General features: G+C 44.3%; 1 protein-coding gene across 3 annotated transcripts in view; it reads left to right on the top strand.

Moving 5' to 3' along the window:
- The first annotated feature begins 456 nt into the window (after positions 1-456).
- LOC137423290 (uncharacterized) overlaps positions 457-10,460 on the top strand; it is a 272,768-nt gene continuing 262,764 nt past the window's right edge. For 2 of the 3 annotated variants that reach the window (XM_078774377.1, XM_068110266.2), the window contains exon 1: positions 457-600. The gene's annotated coding sequence lies outside the window, so the exon portion shown is untranslated. The remainder of the gene's footprint in view (positions 601-10,460) is intronic. The other variant, XM_078774379.1, reaches the window with a different exon arrangement.

Here is a 10,460-nt window from a genome sequence, read left to right as displayed (position 1 = left end):
TTTTAGTGACAAACGCTTTTAATTTCACATGTTTATTATGTGTGTCGGCCATCTAACTCTAATCAAACTTGGCGAGAATGCAAAAAGTGTTTATACACCGCCTCAAATCCAAACTCACAATAATCCACATAGACGGACCTCTCTCTCTTCCATGCTTCGATCATTTCATGTGACAAAATCAGAATGTTCAAAAAACAACCTATTTAGTGGCTATTTGTTTTAATTTCACATCCTTTCAGTGACATCTTTTCTTTTACTACAGCCTGACCTTCAGATACTCCTAAGTTTTTTCATAGTTTGTACTTTTTGTGATATGTTTTGTACACTCAATCTTTTCCCTTTAACTTATATATTTTCAAACATGGATTTTTTTCCACGGGTTTCGCTAGTTATCTATAAACACGCAATCGATCTGATCTTGGTTCATGATTGGTAAGTTCGAACGCATCACGTGGTACACATTGGCGCATGCGCATAACGGCACCACTGTTCGGCGGGAATTGTGAGGAGTTTATCGTTTTAAACCGATTGAAAGTTGAAGGCGGAAAGTCAGAAGTCAGAAGTGAGAAGCAAGACGCGATATTCCTTTCTGAGACCGAGGTGGGTGGGAATGGAAGGTTTAAAACTTATTTCTGGAGGTGGGAGAGTTGTACGTAAAAACTGACGTGATCAGGGAATGCCCGTTTGATGTGTCGAGTCTGACGTGTTTTGGGGTTATTTGTTTAATAAACCGCCACTACGGGAAGATAGTTGTTCTGGCGAGCTTATTCTAACGTTTCGGTTGTTATTGGTTCTAATTGATCCACAAACGTCGAGACTATTTCAGTAAGTACATCAAAGGCTATAACTTGGCCTTCATTTTGGCGAAGTATAACTATAAATATAATGTCATGCATTTTGCTGAAGTTTTTTTTTTGAGAGGAATGATGTTGGAGGACAGGCAGATAAGGCGACACGATGTACAGGAATGGTTGGAACAATAACATGTATGAGGATTGAGGAGTAGCGATATGGATAAAGGACAGTACTCGTACTGTATGGAGAGAGAGAGAGAAGAGGGACATTGAGGAGGGAATATTATTGGAGAGAATTCTGTGTCGAAACATGTTTGGGATATGAAGAAGAGTAAAGGGTAAGGAGAAGAGTAAAGTACTGATCATGGGGTGTTGTTCTAGGATTCCTGGTTCAAAGGAGCATCACCATCAGGACAGCAGGAATGTTTGCTTTTGTATCCAATGTCGAGGCTCGTGGTGGACCTAAAACATGGATCATGAATAATTCAGATGATGAATAAGATCATGATCATGATTTTTTTTTTTTTTTTTTTGTATACAAGATCGAGGCTCGTGAAAGAGCTAATATTAATCACACAAAAAGACAAACCGACACACAAAACACAAAAAACAAGGGGAGCGGCAGACAAGATGGGGAGAGAGGGGGAAGGACACAAACACAACATTTGAGAGCAGGGACATCGGGAGGACTTGGGGGGAGGTGAGAGAGGTATAAAACATATGAACACTGCAAGGACTCTGGGGTGAATTAGTGGGGGTAGAAAAGATCAAGGTTTTGGATGGGGGAAGATAAGAGATGGTGGTGAACAGCTGTTTTAAAGAGCTGGAGGGAGGAGTGGGATTGAAGGGAGTGGGGGAGTTTGTTCCAGAGGCGGGAGAAAAGGGGAATGAAAGAGTGAAGGTGAGCAGAGAGCCTAGATTTTGACAGTTTAACCATAAGAGGGTTGCACGCAGATCTTGTGCGACTTGAAGGAATATTGGGGGGACAGAGCACAGAGAGAGCTGGGGGAGCAAGGCCGGAGAGGAGTCGGTAGAAGACAGGTAGAATAATAACAAATATAACTTAATTATGGGTGATTGATTAACTTGCCAGGGGTAGTTGGGTCCAGGAACGGGGAAAGGGCAGAGCAGATTATATATTTTTTATTTTCTGGATCTAGTCCAGGATTGCATTTCAAGCCAGTTTGTACATAAGCCCACGAGGGGGCATGTTCGAGCTCTTTTAAAATCATCTGAACGTGGTGGAGACAGTAGAGGTAGGAGATCATTTACCGAAAAGCGACCATCGCGTGTAAGGGGATTCTGCTAAGATTTGGAGTTTGGGATGGTAGAGCAAGGCTATTGGATTTTCGGCAAACTTTGAGGGTGGGAGGACATAGTTGGATGCTATAGATTGGGACAAGCTAACAGGAGGGTAAGGAGCAAATGTGCAGTGTACAGAGGTCTTTTTCAAGTCAGGTGTAAAGTCAGAGGCACATAGAGACCCAGGTGGTTGAACAGGGAGGTAAGAAGTGGTATTAAGGGAAAGCTGTAAGATATTTATTAGGTATGAAATGGTTGTACTGGAGTCATATTCTGGTGAGTATAGGAGTAAAGAGGCTGGTTGATAAAATATAAACTGACCACTTATGGAGTACCTGGTTGAGTAGCTCACTGCATTGCAAGTTGGTTTAATGATGGGAAGGAAGAGGTAGCTGTGAATGTGAGGACGTGTGGTTGGAAGGGTGTAAGTAGTTGGCTAAGTTAGGGATCAGTACTGGGGCCATTATTATTCATAACTTACATAAATGATTTGGATAGTGGGGTTGCCAGTACTTTTTCCAAATTTGCAGATGACATGTACCTTGGAGATCAAGTCAACATGATTGGAGTGGGAGGCATTGACCAGATTCAGCAAAGTCTAGATACTTTCATAGATTGGACAAAGAAAATTGTCAGATGCAGTTTAACAATAAGAAATGGAATATGATGGGGATGGGTAGGAATAACGTGAAGAGTAAGCCTGGTATTGGCTTAACGGTTAAGTTGGCTGGCTTAAGATCCTATGGTCTTGAGTGGGTCATGGGTTCAAGCCGCTACTATGGCGCTGAAGTAACACCAGGCGGGTCAACCCAGCCTGCCATTCTTCCGAGGTCGGCAATATGAGTACCACCGAGCTGGTAAACAGGGGCATTGCATTAGCTGCACAGCCGCACCCTAGGAAGGGATGCAACCAAGCAGCCACCGGCTGCATACGAATAAATAAAAATAATATAAAGAGTGATTATGTAATGTAAGGGAAAGCCTTTGGATGTGTGAGGTACTTAAGAAGGATCTCAGGGTGATCTTATGCCAAGTAAAATAACTTATTAGTTTCTCATCCTCGCCCACTTCCTTACTGACGGCTGCTCCCCCCCCCCCCCCTTTTATTTATTTATTTATTTACTTTTAAATATTTACGATTTTCTCTGGGGGAACCCAGGCTCTGGTGGATATTTTAAATGAATTAGCAAATGGGGGGTTCAACCAGGGATTTCCCATCAACAACAACCACCAGGCAGCTCAGGTGAGTAGTGCAAGTTCACATACAACTAGTACCGGTTCAGTACCTGTTGACATCAAATCGCTATATACAACCTCGACATACGATCTTCACACAAAACATATTACTTGATCGCTCCCAGTAAAAAATAAATGCAGGCAGTGTATCAGCACAAGACCCAATGGAAGCCTTAAGGCCAAATTTCTGGTTTTAATAAATTTTTCATTTTTCATTTTTTTACATTTATATCCAAACGTATCCCTTGAGCTTTCTCTGGATGAAAGAGGAGACCATGCAAAGTTTGGTTGCACTGATTCCTGCAGGGTCTGAATGCATAACGAACAAACACCCAAGCATTCTTTTTTTAAAATTAGACTAGCAAAGATACCTGTTAATGACGGGGGTTTGTAGATGTCTCACCTGAAATTAGCAATTTCCTTTGTAGTGTGTATTGATAGAAACGGGAATGCAGTGTAAATATTCAGTGAGCATATGTCGCAATGGGTGCAGCTGGTAACCATGGCAACGTCATTCCATTCTATCAGCAAAGATTTCCAATTCATGCTTGTTGTACCTGCGAAGTACTGCTCAAGAGTGAGGGTGATATTATGAAAGCTCAGCTGGGAAACGGGTTTAGGCATGTTTTGGGCCTAGAGCCTTAAAGAAGATCACCAAAGTTCTTTCCATACCAACCGACCACGTCTAGGCACCTATCCCTCTCCACACAGTTTATTCAGCTCCCGACCCTTCCCCTCTCTCTACATTACCCATAGCTTTGCTTTCAGCAATTTCCCAAAGCATTTCATTCTCGTTTCCCATTTGATGATCCATATCTTACAATAATTCACCAAATGTCCGTCCGTCTGTCCGTTCGAAGGTACCGCAAAAACGTCTGAACTGATCGCAACGATATTTTGGGTGGGTATTCCTGGGACCCCTTGGAGTAAAATAGGCTATATTGTTTTTCCAAATTTTTCCCCCAATTTTCCAGTTTTTCCAAACACGACGGAATAATATGAACAGTGATGTGGCTTTTATTGAAATTCTACAAATACTGTTTAGATTTTGATGAGAATTATGAACCTGCCGCAAATGTGGAAGTGGACAGATTACGGCAATGCGCGGGTTTGATAATATCCCAATACAACCGTCATTTAATCGTAATGTTTAATCGTTAAACGTTAATCGTGTTAGTCGTTTTGTTAAAGTATCAATGGATGATTGCAATTGAGTGAACACAAGTACGATTTTGAATTCGTAATTGTGTTCACCCAACCGTATGGAACTTCACATCAGGATTTAAATATTTGTTTATGTAACGAATGTTGTTAAAAGTTTATTATATTAATGTTATTTAATTTGTGATTGGAGTTATGCTGTTTGGAATGAAAAAAGGGATATCGAGTTCAAGTGAATGACGAAATGCAGTGACGGTTTTACGTTATAAACGTGAAATTTGCGGATCGCCATATGCAGATTCGCCATTGACTAGGAATGGAACACATGTACCTGTTTGTTTACGAACGGGTACGTTTTTCATGGAAGTCCTTCACGAATTTGCTGTCCATGTCTGACGTGTGACTGAAGGTGCTACAGTAATGTGGAATTTATTGGTTTCATGCTTTAGCATTCGCCATTTCTGCATTGTGTGTTTGCTTCTGGCCTTACGCACGGGTACCTCACTAGTATCAGTAATTTCAGTTTCACGTTTCAACATCAGTTTCACTTTGAGATACAGTACATTCAGAAAGTATTCAGACCCCTTCACTTTTTTCACATTTTGTTATGTTGCAGCCTTATGCTGAAATCGTTTAAATTCATTTTTTCCCTCATCAATCTACACTCAATACCCCATAATGACAAAGAGAAAAAGAGGGTTTTAGAAAGTTTTGCAAATTTATTAAAAAGAAAAAACTGAAATATCACATTGACATGAGTATTCATACCCTTTGCTATGACACTTGGAATTTAGCTCAGGTGCCTCCCATTTCTCTTGATCATCTTTGAGATGTTTCTACACCTTGATTGGAGTCCACCTGTGGTAAATTCAATTGATTGGACATGATTTGGAAAGGCACACACCTTTCTATATAAGGTCTCACAGCTGACAATGCATATCAGAGCAAAAACCAAGCCATGAGGTCGAAGGAACTGCCTGCAGAGATCAGAAACAGGATTGTGTCGAGGCACAGATTGGGGAAGCCTACAAAAAAAATTCTGCTGCATTGGAGGTTCCCAAGAGCACAGTGGCCTCCATAATTCTTAAATGGAAGAAGTTTGGAACAACCAGGACACTTCCTAGAGCTGGTCGCCCAGCCAAACTGAGCAATCGGGGGAGAAGGGCCTTGGTAAGAGAGGTGACCAAGAACCCGATGGTCACTGACTGAGCTCCAGAGATCCTGTGTGGAGATGGGAGAAACTTCCAGAAGGACAACCATCACTGCAACACTCCAGCGGTCTGGGCTTTATGGCGATCTGGGATTTATACGAGATTCTTACAGTAGGTTAGGGGCTTCTTTCTTTAAAGGTGGTCCATTTTTGTAAGGTGGGACTGACTTGTGCCGAGTGTGCTGTGGTACTATCTGTAGCGTGAGAGGGAAAGAAAAGGAGCACACATCAAAGGTGTGTGGTGCCTTTCTTATATTTTGATATTCTGCTCTTGTAATGTGCACTCTCCTTTGTCAGATGATAGATAAGACAGTACTGCAATTAAATGCATATCGATGGATTGGTTTTCAGCGTTTTTTTTTGACAACCATAGTCACTTGAGGTCATTATGGGCCAAATAATATCAATAAGTCAATGTGTAAACAGCACTAGCAGTCAATATTGCACATTTAGTGTCTCAAGCTATTTACCCAATGGGCCTGAAATGTTGTAGTACATTTCTCAACAACACCAATGGTTGTGCAAATCAGACGAAGTGAAGAACATTGTGTAGATTTTTTTCAAATGTGTCTTGCATGGAGCGAACCCTATTGTGATTGATATTTTTAGTGCCAATATGGGTACAGGTGGCATGCATCGGCGGCACAGCTACTGTTGTGTTGCTGATGCAGCAGACCCTGTATGTACCCAACTCCAACCCCAGAGAAGAGTCAACACCGCTGTAAACAGAGTTGGTTCCAATGTTGTCAGCTCATGCAGGTGTTAACACGTCTTTCAGCTTGGAACACTCCAATTAATAACAATAACGTCCAATCTGTATGACGATGACAACCCACAAAACACGCATGGAAACATTTATATACTGTACAGTGTACATTAATCTTTGCGGATAAAATAATACTGAATATGAGCAACAATTCATGACGCAGAATGGTTCAGATGTTTCGCCATGTACCAACGCACCATCGTGGGAAGAGCGGGTGACACTAATAGATCTCAGAGCAGCAGTGTTTTTCTTTGGGGTCTTTGTGACGTAGCAGAAAAAGAAAAGTTTCAAAGTGTTCAACAGCTTCACATGAAACTGAAAGTTAAGTAAATTACAAAACAAGAACGGCACTCGGTAGAGCACATACCTCCGCCAGGCTGAACAGCTTTTTTGTATCCCAATGATAGGCCGGTTCTGGATTCGGACCTGAACCAAAATCTAATCGGCTTGTTCTTGTCACATAACCAACTCATCCACCAAGCTTAGTCATAACTCGTCCATAACCTTTTTAAGCAGCCATCAATCGTCTGTATTGGTCTCCCATCTCCACTGCCTCTGACATCAATTCTTCCTGGGAATTCTTCCAAAGCAAACTGATCTCTCTCATGCACAGATTTATCCCATCTCGCCTTCAATTGTCTTACCCTTCCTCCCGTCCATGGTACACTGAATCTTGTGGTGAGGCAGTTGCCCTGAAACAACTTGCCTTTGCCTCTTGGAAGGCTAATCCAACTGAAGGAAATCTCAGTTCCTTCCACCAAGCTCGGAACAAGTGTGTGTCTACCCTCAGGAGTGCCAGGAAGCACTATCTCTCCTCACTCAAGAATGAACTCTCAAACCTGTCTCCTTCCTCCAAATCCTGGTGGCGTCTGGTCAAATCCGTTTCTGGTGTTTGTTCCCCCTCCATCCCCTCCCTTACCTCAAATGGCCACACAGTTGACATCGCACGTGACAAAGCCGAATGCCTCAACTCTGTGTTCGCCTCAAAATCCTTAGTCCCAAACCCATCTCTCTCTGTTCCCACCTTTCCCAGTCGAACCCAACTGCTCCTGGACTCTGTGTCCTTCTCTCCTGACAAGGTGGAGGAGTTTTTGTCAAACCTCGACTCTGATTCTGCAACTGGACCAGACGGCATCAGCCCACGGGTCCTAAAATCCTGCTCTGCCGCTCTATCTCACCCTCTCTCTGTTCTTTTCACCCTATCTTTTGCTCAAGGTCATCTGCCAGCATCCTGGAAATCAGCTAACATTACCGCTTTACACAAAAAAGGTGCAAAAACAGATCCTTGCAACTACAGACCAATCAGCCTGCTCCCAATTATCAGCAAAGTCATGGAATCCATCATTGCTTCGGATATGAAATCTTTCCTCTTCTCCAATGGCTTGATCTCTGATCATCAATTTGGTTTCAGACCAGGTCACTCTACTCTGGACATGCTGCTTCTGCTGTCTCAACAATGGATGGAGGTCCTCAATGCCAAACAGGAAATCAGAGCTGTCTCCCTTGACATATCAAGGGCCTTTGATACGGTCTGGCACCCAGCTCTGCTCACCAAACTCTCCTCCTATGGTATCCATGGAAATCTCCATGCATGGCTTGCGGACTTCCTCTCTGGTCGTAGTCAACGTGTGGCCCTGAATGGATTTCTCTCATCTCCCCTTCCTGTTCAGGCTGGAGTTCCCCAAGGAAGTGTGCTGGGCCCTGTGCTTTTTCTGGTCTTTATCAATGATCTCTCTGACTCTCTGGAAAATCCTCTGTATCTCTTTGCTGATGACTCCACTCTCTGCCGCTCCAATTCCTCTTCCCTCAGATCGGCAGTCTGCAGCCTCCTCACTCTCTGAAGACCTGGACAAAATCACAGACTGGTCAAACAAGTGGAACATGTCTTTCAATCCTGACAAATCTCACTCTCTTACTATGTCTCTCCGAAAAGATCGACTGGACAACCCTCCCATCTACTTTCTCAACAATCCTCTCCAAGAAGTTCTGTCACTCAAGCTTTTGGGTCTCACTATCTGCCATGATCTTTCTTGGGAAAACCACATTTCCAAGCTGGCCTCCAAAGCCAGTCGCCGACTGGGCATCCTCCGTCGTGCGAAGTCCTTCCTCGGCACACCTGAGCTCCTCACCACATACAAGGCTTTCATCCGCAGCTCAATGGAATACTGTTCTCCCCTATGGGCTGGTGCTCCTGCCTCACACCTGGCTCGGCTTCACGCTGTTGAATCCAAAGCTTTCAAAATCATTGGAATCTCCCGCGATGAAGCTATCTCTGAGGGCCTTTCACTCACTCACCGCAGGCAGGTAGGTGGCCTTTCTGTCTTCTACCGACTCCTCTCCGGCCTTGCTCCCCCAGCTCTCTCTGTGCTCTGTCCCCCAAATATTCCTACAGGTCGCACAAGATCTGCCAGCAACCCTCTGATGGTTAAACTGCCGAAATCTCGGCTCTCTGCTCACCTTCACTCTTTCATTCCTCTTTTCTCCCGCCTGTGGAACAAACTCCCACACTCCCTTCAATCCCTCTCCTCCCTCCAGGTCTTTAAAACAGCTGTTCACCACCATCTCTTATCTTCCCCCATCCATAACCTTGATCTTTTCTACCCCCACTAATTCACCCCAGATCCACCTTGTTTGAAATTCCAACTTCTTTCCTGGAAATCCTGGCAGTGTCCATATGTTTATACCTCTCCCACCCCCCCCCCCCCCCCTTCACATGCCTCCCCCCCCTTCACATGCCTCCCCCCAAAGCCCTCTCCCTCCCACAGATCTCTCGATGTCTCCATGTCTCTCGGTCCCTGCTCTCAAATGTTGTGTTTGTGTCCTTCCCCCTCTCTCCCCATCTTGTCTACCGCTCCCGATGTTATTTGTTTTATGTGTCTGTTTGTCTTTCTGTGTGATTAATGTTCGCTCTTTCACGAGCCTCGATCTTGTATACAAAAAAAAAAAAAAAAAGTCTATATATATCTATCTTATATATAGATGCGGCAAGGCCTGCTCGTCCTATTCGGCCTTGGCCTCGTACTCGGCCCTTTGCTCCTGCCTGGCATGGCTCTAATGTACTCCGCCGCAAGGCTCCTTCTGCTCAGCACTTACTCCACCCCATCATGCATCTCTGCAATCAAATACCACGGACTCCTGCAACGACCCAGATATATTCATCGAGGCTCTGGTCGTAAGTTTGTTTACTTACAAACAGGTCACTTCATTCCCGTACTCTGGTCAGCTCAGCGCACTGCCACTCATCGTCCCAGCGCACCTGGCCACAGCAACGCACACGATCGCACCTCCTGTCTGCAAACCCTGGCTAAATCACCTGAGTTCATCCCCACCGTACAAACCAACATGAAGCTCACCCTGTTCAATACCCGGTCCCTCAACAACAAAAGCCTCATCCTGAACGACTACATTGTGGATAATAAACTGGACTTTCTCTGTCTCACTGAAACTTGGCAACAACCTCTGGACTACTTCGCACTCAACCTCACTACACCCAATGGATATTGTTACATCAATAAACCACGCTCGGAGGGCCGAGGTGGTGGAATTGCCGTAATACACCGACAGGACATCAAGACCAGCCTCATCTCCATATCATCTGCTCCATCATTTGAACACCTGGCTTTTAAACTCTCTGGTCACACACAGTCAGTCATGGCTGTCGTCTACCGACCTCCCAAACCACACCCATCATTCCTGTCTGACTTCTCCTACTTTCTGACCCAGCTTTGTTCCCTCTCCCCCTCAATCCTCCTCCTCGGTGATTTCAATATCCACATGGACTCCACTGACTCCACAATAACCACTGACTTCACTGATTTACTCACCTGCTTTAACCTCACTCAACATGTCAACTTTCCTACCCATAACCGTGGTCACATTCTGGACCTTGTCTGCTCTACTGGATTAATTTTGCACCATCTCTCTGGCTCCGACCTCACCCTCTCTGACCACCTAGCCATCACTATGACCATCAACATCCCCACCCCAGCAC

The sequence above is a fragment of the Myxine glutinosa genome, chromosome 3, assembly GCF_964187855.1.
Source record: "Myxine glutinosa chromosome 3, kmMyxGlut1.1, whole genome shotgun sequence".
Classification (NCBI taxonomy): domain Eukaryota; kingdom Metazoa; phylum Chordata; class Myxini; order Myxiniformes; family Myxinidae; genus Myxine; species Myxine glutinosa.
This window is presented reverse-complemented; position numbering and strand designations above follow the sequence as displayed.